Source organism: Ixodes scapularis, unplaced genomic scaffold (genome assembly GCF_016920785.2).
Source record: "Ixodes scapularis isolate PalLabHiFi unplaced genomic scaffold, ASM1692078v2 ptg001264l_1___fragment_5__unscaffolded, whole genome shotgun sequence".
NCBI classification, from domain to species: Eukaryota; Metazoa; Arthropoda; class Arachnida; order Ixodida; family Ixodidae; genus Ixodes; species Ixodes scapularis.
In genome coordinates, this window is record NW_024610128.1 from 233,288 (window position 1) to 245,709 (window position 12,422).

The following is a 12,422-nucleotide window of genomic DNA, read 5'->3' on the forward strand; positions in this document are numbered from 1 at the left end:
AATAAAATTCTTCTAAATTATTACATACACAACGCCTTACTTCCCGAAAAATGCATAGAGATACATGCAATGGCATTCCTAAACACATTCAATGTGTGATCAAAACGTGGCGATATCGATTTTGTAAAGTTAAAAGAGGAGAGCACAGTGATGATTGCGCAGCAGTAGAAGTTAGTGACCTTCCTGGGTCATTATGCAACAGATGGTGTACAGTTGGAACTGCGCTGTAGGAGTCTGTTTGATCACACGCACGAGCACAATGATGATCTCTCAATAGACTGCAAACCAAAGCGATTGCGAACATTAATTTTACGTCACAAGGTAGATCTTAACTACAGACTTCTGGAATCATCCAGAAGGCTTATGTCAAACAGCAGTGAGGTATGCGTGCTCTTTTGAGTAGTATTGGCCCCCCAAGATTGGAAGAACATCACTTAAGTCAAGGAGAGGTCGAATAAGGTCGCCATACCGTTCTTCGTCTTCCAGCGATATTCTGCTATTACTGAAGCGCGTGTTGAGAATATAACATTTCAACCGAAACTTGAGCTGCTAAATAGCCGATTCACACGATCATTTTTTGGGTTGAGTGTATGTTTATACAGCCTAGAACTTGGTCAGCCTCACAGGGGCGACGAGTCTCCCAGCTGTAGATGAGCAATTTAGCCAGTGCAGTACGACCGCTAGCCTGGGGTCTTTAACGTGCACCACGCAGTAGTGATACACGACCGCACGCCGGTACGATGCTCATCCAGATCGAAACAGGCAGGGGTGGGGCTCGAACCCAGGATCCCTGGGGTCTGCAGCACGAGCTTTCGCTCCACGTGCTCCGAGCTGGTGTGCGCCAGCCCACTCGGCCACCGATCCCCCCTTTTTTTTTTCTTTATTGCATGATAGTTACAGCAAAATTCAAGAGCTGTGCAGTGCTGTCATTCTAACAGCACTGCACAGCTCTTTTGCACAGCGTATTAAAAATCACGCATTTCGAGGAGTGATTTTAAAATACTAGTCCACTCCGGTTCAGGTTCACAGTTCAAATACACACTCTGTACTTGTTTTACAAGGTTGAAGAAATATATCCGCACTTCTTTTGCGTCGAGGTCAGCATGTCGAACAGCCATACGTGATCTCCAAATGCGGCACAAAGCTAACAACATAATCATGTCATAAGGAACTTCATTATCATTATCCACACTAAGGAAACGTATCACTGTTGGGGTTACAGGAAATTCTTTCATTAGAGTGCGTTGGAGGACATCCCAGAAAAATACCGCGTCCCAACAAAAAATAAACACATGTTCAATAGTCTCAGGTTTTTTACATAGAAGGCAATTTACCGACCATGGCACATAGATCCCTCTTTCTTTAAGCCAAGCCTTAACTGGCAAGGTATTCGTGTGTAATTTATAAAAGAAAGTCTTAACAGCCGCGGGAACACACATCCTTTTTACACGTCTAAGCACATTGTGGCCATGTTGGGACACACCTTGATACAAGGGCATAGGGAAAACACACACAACTAAATCGCGATAGAGCGCTTTTTTACTGACATCACAAAGGTAATTCAAAGAAAAACGTGCTGTCAGAAACCCCATCGTGGCAACAACTTCTTTCAAAAAACCAGTGATTCTTGTTGGCTCGCCGCCATGAGAAGAAACAAGAAAAGATGGCAAATGTGGTGACACTTTTGTTTGAATCAGTGTGCGAATAAACGGGTGCTCTTGGTCTCTCTAAAAAAAAGAAGTGTGACACAAGCTGCTTGACAAAAAGGTGGGAAAGCCCCACGCCACCGTTACAAACTCGATGAAAAAGATTGCCTGGTATCATCGGCTCATACTTCTAGTTCCAAATAAACGTGACGAAAATTCGATGAAATTTTTGAACATTAGTTCGCGCACAATGGATGACCTGAAGAACATACCAGAGCTTCGCAATCAGAAAAAACGTTACAAACAGTCGCTCGGGCAAAAATGGACAGCTCGCGTTGCTTCCAACGAGAAGCACGCCTGTCCAGGTCGATAGCGACACCCGACCAGTACGTTTGGCTATTCCGGAAACTTTGCAATGGCACCCCGAGGTACTTGCACGGCACTGTGTCCCAGCATACACCCTCAAATTCTGAGGGTGTAGTGGCCCAAGCACCATGCCAGAAACCACGGCACTTTTCCCAGTTTATAACAGCACCAGTAGCGTGGCAAAACCTTTTAGCCAAAGTTATGACTTCGGTGACGCTTTCTTTGTCCCTACAAAAAACAGCAATGTCATCTGGCGTAACTCATTATTTTTACTTCTGCATTATAAAATTGGAAACCTCGGACATGTTGACTATTTTTTACGCTTAAACAGAAAAGCTCTAAATACAAATCAAACAGAAGGGGAGACATAGGGCAACCTTGTCGTACCGACTCTCGTACGTTAATAACAGAACTGAGCTCTTTGTTCACTATAAGCCTTGTTGTACAGTCCTTATAGGCCATCTTTACACCTTTTCGGATGGCGTCACCAACATTGACATGACTCAAAACATCAAAGAGTACATCATGGCTAACACGGTCGAATGCCTTATCTAGATCTATCTGTAGCACTGCAACCTGCGTGGTGCTGTCACTGCAGGCCTCCAGGACACTACGAGCCACATGCACATTTGTCAAGATAGTCCTCCCCTGTATCCCACACGTTTGATGCTCGCTTATTATCTCACATGCGACACCTTGAAGGCGACGCGCCAGAATTTTCGCGAAGATCTTGTAATCGGTATTGCATAGCGTTATTGGGCGATAACCGGTGACGCTGCGCAGTTTCACGGGGTCATCAGATTTCGGTATCAGGACAGTGTAGGCACAAGAAAACGAAAAGGGCAAACATTCTCTTTCATAGGCAGTATGAATGACGTTCAAAAAACACTAGCTATTAGGCTCTTAAAGTTCTTGTAAAATTCTGCGCCCAATCCATCCGGTCCCGGCGTCTTAGAGTTCGGCAGGTCGTCGATTGCGCGCTCCACTTCTTGGATCGTAATTTCTTGCTCAAGCTCTTCGCGTTCATCATTCGATAGCCTTGGCAGTTTTTCTAAAAGCTGGGCATAAATGTCCGCATGACACCCTTGAGCTTTGTTAGCAAAAAGCTGTGCGTAATGCTCGAGGAAGGCCTGTGCTATTTTCTCGGGATCCGTAGTAATCATTTGCTTGAATTCAATTGCGGCTATTTCGTTCCGAAGTGCGTAACGCTTCTCGTCTGCCAAGGCACGCTTAGTGGGCTGCTCCCGCATTGTGTATTTTTCTGCACGGGCGCGCACTATTGCACCACGATAGCGCTCGCGGTGGAGCTGATCTAATTTTTCTCTGACATACTCCACGTCTTTTACCCCATTACCTGGTCTTTCGCACTATGCTTTACATAGCTCTATCAAGTCCTTATTTAAACTGCGTTCCTCACACCGGGCGTTGTACGAAAGAATTGATGACCTCTCAATGGCGATTGCCTTAATTTCTTGTTTTGCCAGTTCCCATTTCTCGAAAATGTCCCCACTCGGCTCTTTAAAAGCATCTTTCAAAAACTGTTCTGCGTTTTTTAGAAAGACGTTGTCTTTTAGAAGTTTTATGTTTAGTTTCCATAGGTTCCAATTAAACTTTTTCTTTTCAGGTGCTCTGTCACCTATCGTCGCGATAACCAGACTGTGGTCTGAGAAAAAGACTGGAGTGACACGGTACTTTCCTGAATGTTCTGCTAGAGGGGCAGAAACATACACCCTGTCCAAACGCGCACTGGACGACGCTTGAAAATGGGTAAAGCGCATTTCCTTCTTCGCGTTTTTTACAGTGCCCACATCAATCAGGTCACAATCCTCCAACATTTCACCCAAAAGTAGTTCACTCTTATCAGCGTTCCGTCTTATTGGCGATCTATCCAACTGTCGTACAACACAATTAAAGTCACCCACAAGAACTAGAGCTCTATCGCAATCAAGATACCGACGTAAACCGCCAAAAAATAAAACGCGGTCAGTGGTCACATTTGGGGCATAAATGCAAATAAGCCTGAATTGATTTGACGTTAGCACAAAATCACACATAATGAAACGTCCTTCAGTGTCCGTAGTAACGCATAACTGCGACAACGGTACCGACTTCTTCAGAAGCAGGAAACACCCTGCCGAATGACCAACTGCATGCGTCACACAGATTTCGTAGTTAGGCATGAAAGGTCTGACTGCTTCCTCTACCTGTTCCGCCTCAGCCAATTTAGTTTCTTGCAGCGCCAAAAAATCGGGTTGCTCTTTCGACAATAATCGCTGTATTTGGTACTGCTTTTTCCTAGTGCATAAACCACGAACATTCAGCGTTGCAACTGTAATGGCTGACTGGGACTCACAAATCATGCGCTGTGCTTCGGTGCAGACACTAAAAACCTAAGCAGTCAGGGTCGAAGTTGTCTTGATGCAGCAATCTTAAACACCAGGAAACCAGGCAAATAACGCCTTACTTGCTTTCCCTGCGCCGACGTTCCTCTTTAGGATCATTGGGCGCGGGCTGGTAACGCCCCTTCTTCGTGCGTTCCATCTAGGGGTGTAGTTGGCGTGCTCCGTTTCCTGCTGCCGTATCGTCATCGAAGGTTCGCTTAGTTGACTCGCTGGTGTCGTCCATATCTGAAGGTCCGTTGGTGCTTGCGTCGTTCGATTACTTGTCTGCTCCGGCATCAGAGGGTTTCACGTCGGCACCGCTGGGAGGTGTGCCTTCCGGTTAACCTTCGTTCTCTCTGGCTGCCTCTAAGGAGCTGTTTCCTTCACTCTTGCGTTCTTTGGCAGGGGTTAAAACTTCTGGCGCCAAGCCCTGGATAGTACGCTCCGCTTCCTCGGCATCCATGGCGTGGTCATTGGTCTCGGCCGTCCCGGCCCCGCTGGCCACCCTGGCGTACGACCTGACACATTCGGTGCCATAATGCCCGAAGCGAAAACACTCCGAGCACTTCGGCGCCCTGCATTCTCGTCGAATATGACCTGTGCGCTTACAGCGTAAGCACAAGGGCGCCCGACCAGGGATCACAACAAGTACGTTACCACCTTGGATCCGAAGCTGGTGTAGCATGGTATCGGCTGTGCCGCCTTCGTTCAGTGTCATCCGCGCACACCTGGTCGTTGATTCGATCCCTTGGAAGCCTTCAACATTCCACTTCTCCCGGCTCACTTCCAGGACCTTGCCATACGGCTCCAATTCCTTACGCACAACGTCGTCCGGCACATCATACGGGATCCAGTGGAGACGAAGCCGTACCTCCGTGATGCTGGGATCCACGACGAGGCACCGAAGACCCTTCACCTGCAGTTCTTTGGCGTCCACGAGTCGTTTCTTTGCTTCATCCGTTCTGAGGGTAGCCATCCAAACAGGATTCATTTGGTACGCACCACGTGCTGCGATGTCGCCGAGTACGCCGCACCTGGCCGTCTCTTGTCGAAAATCCTGGATACGGTAGGGGCGTCCTTTCAAATCGCAATGCAGAAGCACCGATGTTTCACACGTAATTCCTATAGGCATCTGTGGTAAAACAATTTTATAGTCATCGTTCGTCGATTCACCGGAGTGATTAGAACCGCGGCCAGCAAGGGCCGTTGCAGACGCTTCCACGGAGCTCATGTTTCGAACGTCTTGCACGTTCGGCACGCGCGCTCGATCTCCGGCCACCGATCCCCCTACACGATCATAAAGGTACCTTTAGCTAATGAACTAGAGCCACAAAATAAGCTGCGCTTAGAGTATCGGCACTCTTTTCCCCGACATTGTTGTGCGCACCGCCATTTTTGGTCTTGTGCAGAGCAGACGCAACTGCCGATCGTCATGATTCAAAAGTGTAATTTACTAAGCATCAGATTTGGTGTTAGGAAGCGCATGTAATACAGCTTTTCTCTGTCGCTAACTGTTTCAAAATTTGTGGATGACGGAAAAGCGTTTCCTGCGATTTCAGATAAAGCGTCAGATGACTGGCAACCATAATTTTAAGCCACAGTATGGAAAATTGTTGTTACTCTGTTACCCTGAAGCATAGCTTATTTAGTGGCACAATAATGGACCTTAATGGACGGCGGCGAATCAGTTTGCTATCCTTCGAAGCGCGGCATGTGCTTACGGCCCATGAAAGTGGGCTGATTCGCCGATCAAAAAGGAACCTATGTTAAAAGCCACTTTATGCTGGCAGCGTGAATGGCATACGAACTGGCATATACCCGTTACGCCATTTAACTATACGCTGGTGGGCATTGTAATTTGTTCTTGCTGAGGATATTAAATCTCATGGCGCAAAATGCACGCCATACAAGGTTCGCGCCCAGTGCAAGTCGTGTATTTCAAAGATACAAATTATTCTTGCTTGGTGTAGCGCCGTGGGGAACGGCGCGAGCGTCTGGCACCACGAAAACGCGCATTATTGCAAGACTGTTTTTGCAAACAGGGGAGTTCCCGGCACCAAGCTTTCTGGCCTGTGCCGAAGATGCGGAGACGAAAAAAACCTTTACAACACCGTGTGGTTTTAAAACACCCCCTTCCCATTTTTTTAATTTTCTTCGGTGCTCCTTCAAAAATCAAGTTATATTCCTGAGCGACACCCTCCTTCGTTTGGGCTTGGTAGTTCGACAGTTATATTTGTGTTATTTGTTAACAGAAATCCTCCTATTATTTTATTTTGCACCCCGAACTGTGAAGTTTAGACATAACGTAAGCAGTGGAAGCTAGACAAAGAACGAGAGAGCGACACTCCTTTGATACATTAGAGCGACTGCCAACGTTGGGCTGTCCCTCTGAGGCCACTAGTATCTTTCTTTGCAGGTATCCGTCCCGTACACACTTGTAGTTCCATTTATCATCAGATTAGTAAGCCACAGTTATTCCTTTCAATGCCTCTATTCACGCGGTCAACATTCCGCGGGTGTTCTACAACAAAATCCTGCTTACGTGCTTCAAGTTGATGTGTACATGTAGAAAGGGTCTTTGAACAAAGCTCTTAATTTCACAAAATACATCTAAGTGCTGATCCCTGACGTTGAAAACATTAAAAGAGCAATAATAAGTATTCTTCTCCGCTCAGTGGCAGACGCTGGCAAAGTAAAGGAAAGAAACAGCTTTCCCCTTCTCTACTCGCTATTAGAACAAGCGGCCACGTGATCTGTCGCCAGTTATGTACTGTGAGTGTCATCATGGTCATGCGCTTGGGTTGCCAAAGAATAAAGCGTGGGTCGACCTTTAGACATTTAGAGTTCGGCGATTCTCATCATTGATTGAACACGAGCCGAGCAATTACCGTTTTGTTGGACGACAATCGAGTACGTCATGGTGACACATGACTCCCGGTGATAAGTTGTGATGCCATGTGACGTCAAGGTGTCAACAACGCTAATACATCTTGTGACATTTTCAATACGAGTCGACTTGACGCAGTGACTGCATGTTTTGTCACCATAACGTCACTTTACATCGCGACGCATGATTAATCATGATTTCAATGCGAAAGCACCACGAGACCCACCTTTTCGCATACATTGCAATTCGGTATATATGTAAATTTTATCAGTACGTAGAAATACCACCGCCAATTTGTATTTCTGAAGCATTGTCGTTTAATGTTAAAAAAGAATACTGTGAACCGTTTTGAACCGGGTACTGGTGTATGTTTTCCTGTTCAATTCCGGTTCAGTTCCAAGATGTCGGAGAAGATTTCGGTTCGGTTCAGTTGGGCTAGAAATAGACGGTTTGGTTCTGTTTTCGGTTCGACACTCTAGCCTTCAAGAACCCGAGGGCTCCTAGAAGTGCCCGTACGCTGGCGCAGAGCCCGTCGTTTCACTTCTGCTACCATATGCATTCGAGGCGGACGTCTCACGTGGTTTGGTTCCGACGTCTCTCGTGTAGTCCAGTTGACTGGCGGCATTTTCTTCACAAAAGACGCTACTTCCTACATCGTAAAAACGCGTAAATATGTTGCGCAACCACAACCAACGAACCAAGAATCGACTCAGGTGAGCAGACGGCGGATTTAGATCCATGAGGCCTACTATGTGACTGGAGCTGTGAGTAGGTTAAGCAATTAGGAGCGTAAAGTATGTGCAAAATATACGTTAAACACACTTTAGAGCTCATCTTCCCCCAATGTCAACAAAGCTACCGGGGTCACACAGAGGCGGTTAATGTAGTGACGTCAATAGTGCGTGATAGATGAGGAGGCGACGAGGGATGGCGAGGAAAAAACCGAGCGAAGGGAAATAAAAAGGGACACGACCAACACACACAGACACATGCACACACACACGCACATACACACACGCATATACAAATAGGGGTCTGGAAGTGCCGTAGAAAATGGTCGGGAGAGAAAGAGGGGGGTGGTCTTGAAGAAGGGGCATATTGATTCTCTGAAATGTATGGGCACTATATAAGAGGCTTTGGTATGGGGCTGGTGCAAACGCCCCCCCCCCCCCCCCCGCCCATTCACATTTGTGCTTCTTGTCCCCTCTTGTGTAGCCATTGGGAGGGAGGGGGGGGGTGACTCGCCACCCTTCTAGTTCCCCTGTTTCGATGCCCCTGCTTAGAAGCGTTCCAACTGAGCGACAACAAGAAACGACACAACGTGACATTTTTGGAAATAATAGTCCTAGAGATACATGAATTGAAATGCTTCGCGTTCCATGAGCTCCCAGGCGTCCATGACAGACGCTCAGGAGAGAGGCTCGTGCTAGGACTCGTAGTGTGCAGGCGGGTTCGGTGGTGTCCTTTTCGAGTTTTTATATCCTTGACTTCACGATCACGATTATCAGTTGGGAACGACAAATTCAATGGTGCGTGCTTAAATCGACGGTGACAAGTTTCATTGTGTACGATGCAAGCTTGGAGTCATCGCGTTCTTAAAACATCACCATCAATATGGACAACCTGACATTAGTCTTACTTCCGTTGAGGAAAGCAGAATTGATCGCAGTCTGGCTAATCTTCGAAAGTCGACAACACCGACGCTTCTGCTAACCTACCTGGCCAATATTAATTCAATAAAAAAGCAATCAAATAATTTTATCCCGCCGATAGGGGGACAACTGCCCGCAGGTGAACTCCGCCCGAAAGCGGACAACGCTACTCGGCTGGTTCTTATTTAGGCACGTTGGGATACACTCGGATAGCTGAAAAAAATAATAATATTACCAGGGACGTTTTTTTTTTTAGAAAATTATGCTTTATGAGCGGAAATAAGAACGATACCACACTGTCAACTTCGATGGTGTTGGTTTTAGAATTTCCCAACCCTCCGCCACGCTTTTTAAAGACTATCAAACTTGTTGGTCGCAGCTGATGATGTCTCTCGTGACATTACACCTATAACACACAGTCGTCTCCGCGCTCTTTCTCCTGCTTTTCTTGTACGGCGTCTAGGGAGTGGTGGAGGTTTTTCGCCCCTTTAATCAAAACCGTCACGGATATAAAGGGATCTGCGGGTTTGTGAGAAAAGAAAACTTCGAGGCTATCTTTCGGCTCCTCCCCCCACTATGTTATAACACAAAAAAATATGTTTGTTTTACGATTCTAGCGACTCTGGTTAGGAGCTCTCACACAAACAAGGACAGTTGTGCTCAGTTAGGCTCCCGCATTCTCCGCCTTGTTTCCTACTGGAGACACGTTTCAGAAGGAGTATAGATCCCCGATTTCATTTTTTTTCGAAAACGTCATGGTGCTTAGAACAGCCACATGTAATCTTCTTCCACGACTGTTTTGCCGGCGGATGAAAATGAAAATATTTCACTCCTTTCAAGATGTTTATTTTCTCGAAGTTCTTTTCTGTGAATAGCAAGCATCCGTGTGGAAGTTTAAAAAATAAGAGTACTTTGACATTTGAATACTTGTCGTACTCAGATGGGACATTATTTACAAAGTTTAAAGTAGTCGTATCTTTGGAGCTCGCCCTGGATTGCCTAGCCCAGTGTTCCAGCTAAGTTTGTAAAAGCTTGTATAACTATAGCTCCCATCACAGCTCGAATCCTGATTAACATTATCATCAAATAATAAAATACACAAATATTATCAACGTTGTAGCACGCCTGTATATATCGTTTTGCCAGATCACGCAAGCACCAAGAGGAATGTTGGCAACCTATAAAGGGACGTTGTCCGCATTTTCTTTATCTGTAAAAAAAACAAATAAATAAAGTATTGACACGTGCAACTTGCCGTTTTCTTAGGTTTTTGTTCTAAATGTTACGGCTCAGTACGCCATCACGAGCAGGGCGTTTAACCGCACTCTAGCCACTTATTGGTGCTTGGGTAGTTTAGAAAATCTCTCGCGGTCCCTAGTTTTATTCCAGTGCACTGTATGATTAATACTGCGGAGCTGCTCTGCAAGGCCTGCGATGTGAACACATTACAGAAAAGCTCCCGAAGGATCCACGATGCAGGTTTTGGCAGTCCTTCATTCGGCACAAATTGATTTCCTCTATTTTTGTGAACGTGAAGACTTAATACAATATTATTAGACAACACCACTTTGCAGTTACGTGTTTCATTAAAGTATACAAAAAAAAACACATTATTTTGCTCAGCTCGATCCACACTATGGACTTCCACGGGAGAAACCGAAATCTTGTAAACACGCGCGATCTCGGAAAAAAAAGCGTTAAATAATTAGACATTCGCAACCCCCAAGAAAGAAGTAATAAGGTCATCGTTACCAACTGGTGTTTCCGAACTCGACAGAAATAACTAATTGAATACTCTATGTACTATTAAAGCTAGTGATTAGGTAGAATACGATCTGACAGACGTTGGATCGTATTGTATCATCTGAATTTTCGACAAGTACACTTGATAACATTTTGTTTTTAGAAAATATGTAATTGAAAAATTTAGGTAAGTGTCCATTTCGATGCACAGGATATAAAATAACTAAAAACTAGATGAACCCCGGTCACTGCCAAAAGGAACACTGCTTGCCGGTCGCCATCGGCTGGCCACTCTGGCAATGAAACGTTCTTCGAAATAGAGCGGAGTGTTTGGCGGCCCCGTTCACGAATACGGCGCCGTCAGTCTCCCCGCAGTGTCCCAGAGCCCACAGGACGAAGAAGAGCTGGCCGTTGGTGTGGTCCGGGTGTAGTCGAGCACCGTCGCCGGTCTCTTCGCGGACCTTCCTCCGGTAGAGATCGAAAAGCGGCACTAGAACCGCCGACTCCCTGGCGATCTGCGAGCAAACAGGCAAACAGGATGACTATGCAATTGACAATTAACATGATGAAACCTGAGACGTAAATGAAGAATGAGAGATGTAAAAAACAAAAACACACCGTCTCTGAATGCAACACCACACCTGGTGTCAGGTCTAACTGAAACTGTAATATTAGTCATGTTCAGAAAGCATGTGCGCGTCCTTTAAGAGTGGCGTCTTTTACAGCAATATCTGGTATCGGCTGTTCCCACCACTGAAATGGAGTCCATTGTTCATGTAGTTTTTGATGTTGTAGTAGTTGATGTTGTTGATGTTGTAGTTGGCGATGTAGGGCGTCCGTCGTCGATATCGCCGAATCCTTAAAACGTTTGCCCGCCTACTGCTGGATTCGAGCCTGGGTTGGCTGCATGCGAAGCGGACATGTTACCACTAATCCATGCCACAGAGTTAACGACACGCTCTAAACTTGGTTTCTTTTGTAGCACGCGATGCCCACTGCACGGCTCTCTGGAAAACAGAAGAGAAGAATACAAAATGCAGTTGTAGCACTGTCAATGGCAAAAGCTCGTGCCAGGAGACGCCCTTTCACGCGCGCCGGTACAAAGAAAACAAACAAACGAAAAAAAAACAAAAAAACCCGAACACATTTTGCAAAGAATGTTCTGGTGGTGGTGGTGGAAAACCTCTTTATTGGTCCTGCGAAAACCCCTACCCCTCCGTCACCCCTTCACCAACACACCTACGCACAGTCTGCCGAAAAAAATATTGCCACGCGCGCGCTGTCTACTTGGCCAGCTGCGCTCTGACGCTCTGTTATTATCTTTTGTACCCTTTATTTTTTTGGCACAAGTTCGCCACATTAAACGTTTATTTCTCCCTGTTAATTTCTTGTTTATTGGTCATCACCCGTGACATTTTGGTGCAGGTGCGGGGTAACCGCATGCCCGTGCAGCGCTCCCCTCCGAGTTCCCCCAGTGCAAGTCCGAACACAAGCCCCCAAGAACCCAACGAGGACCAGACCGAGATCCGATTAAGTCGCCGGAACCTTGGCCTACCCCCGGAGTTAGGACCCTTGCCACCCAGGACCAGGCAAACAAGGAGGACGACGATGGCCAACCAGTCGGAGACCCCGGCCGCTCCAGCCGTCGTTTACCTGCCCGTCGTACCGCGGACGGCTGCTCCATTCCACGGCGAGCAATACGAAGACGTCGAAGACTGGATTGACCAGTATGAACGCGTTGCCCGCC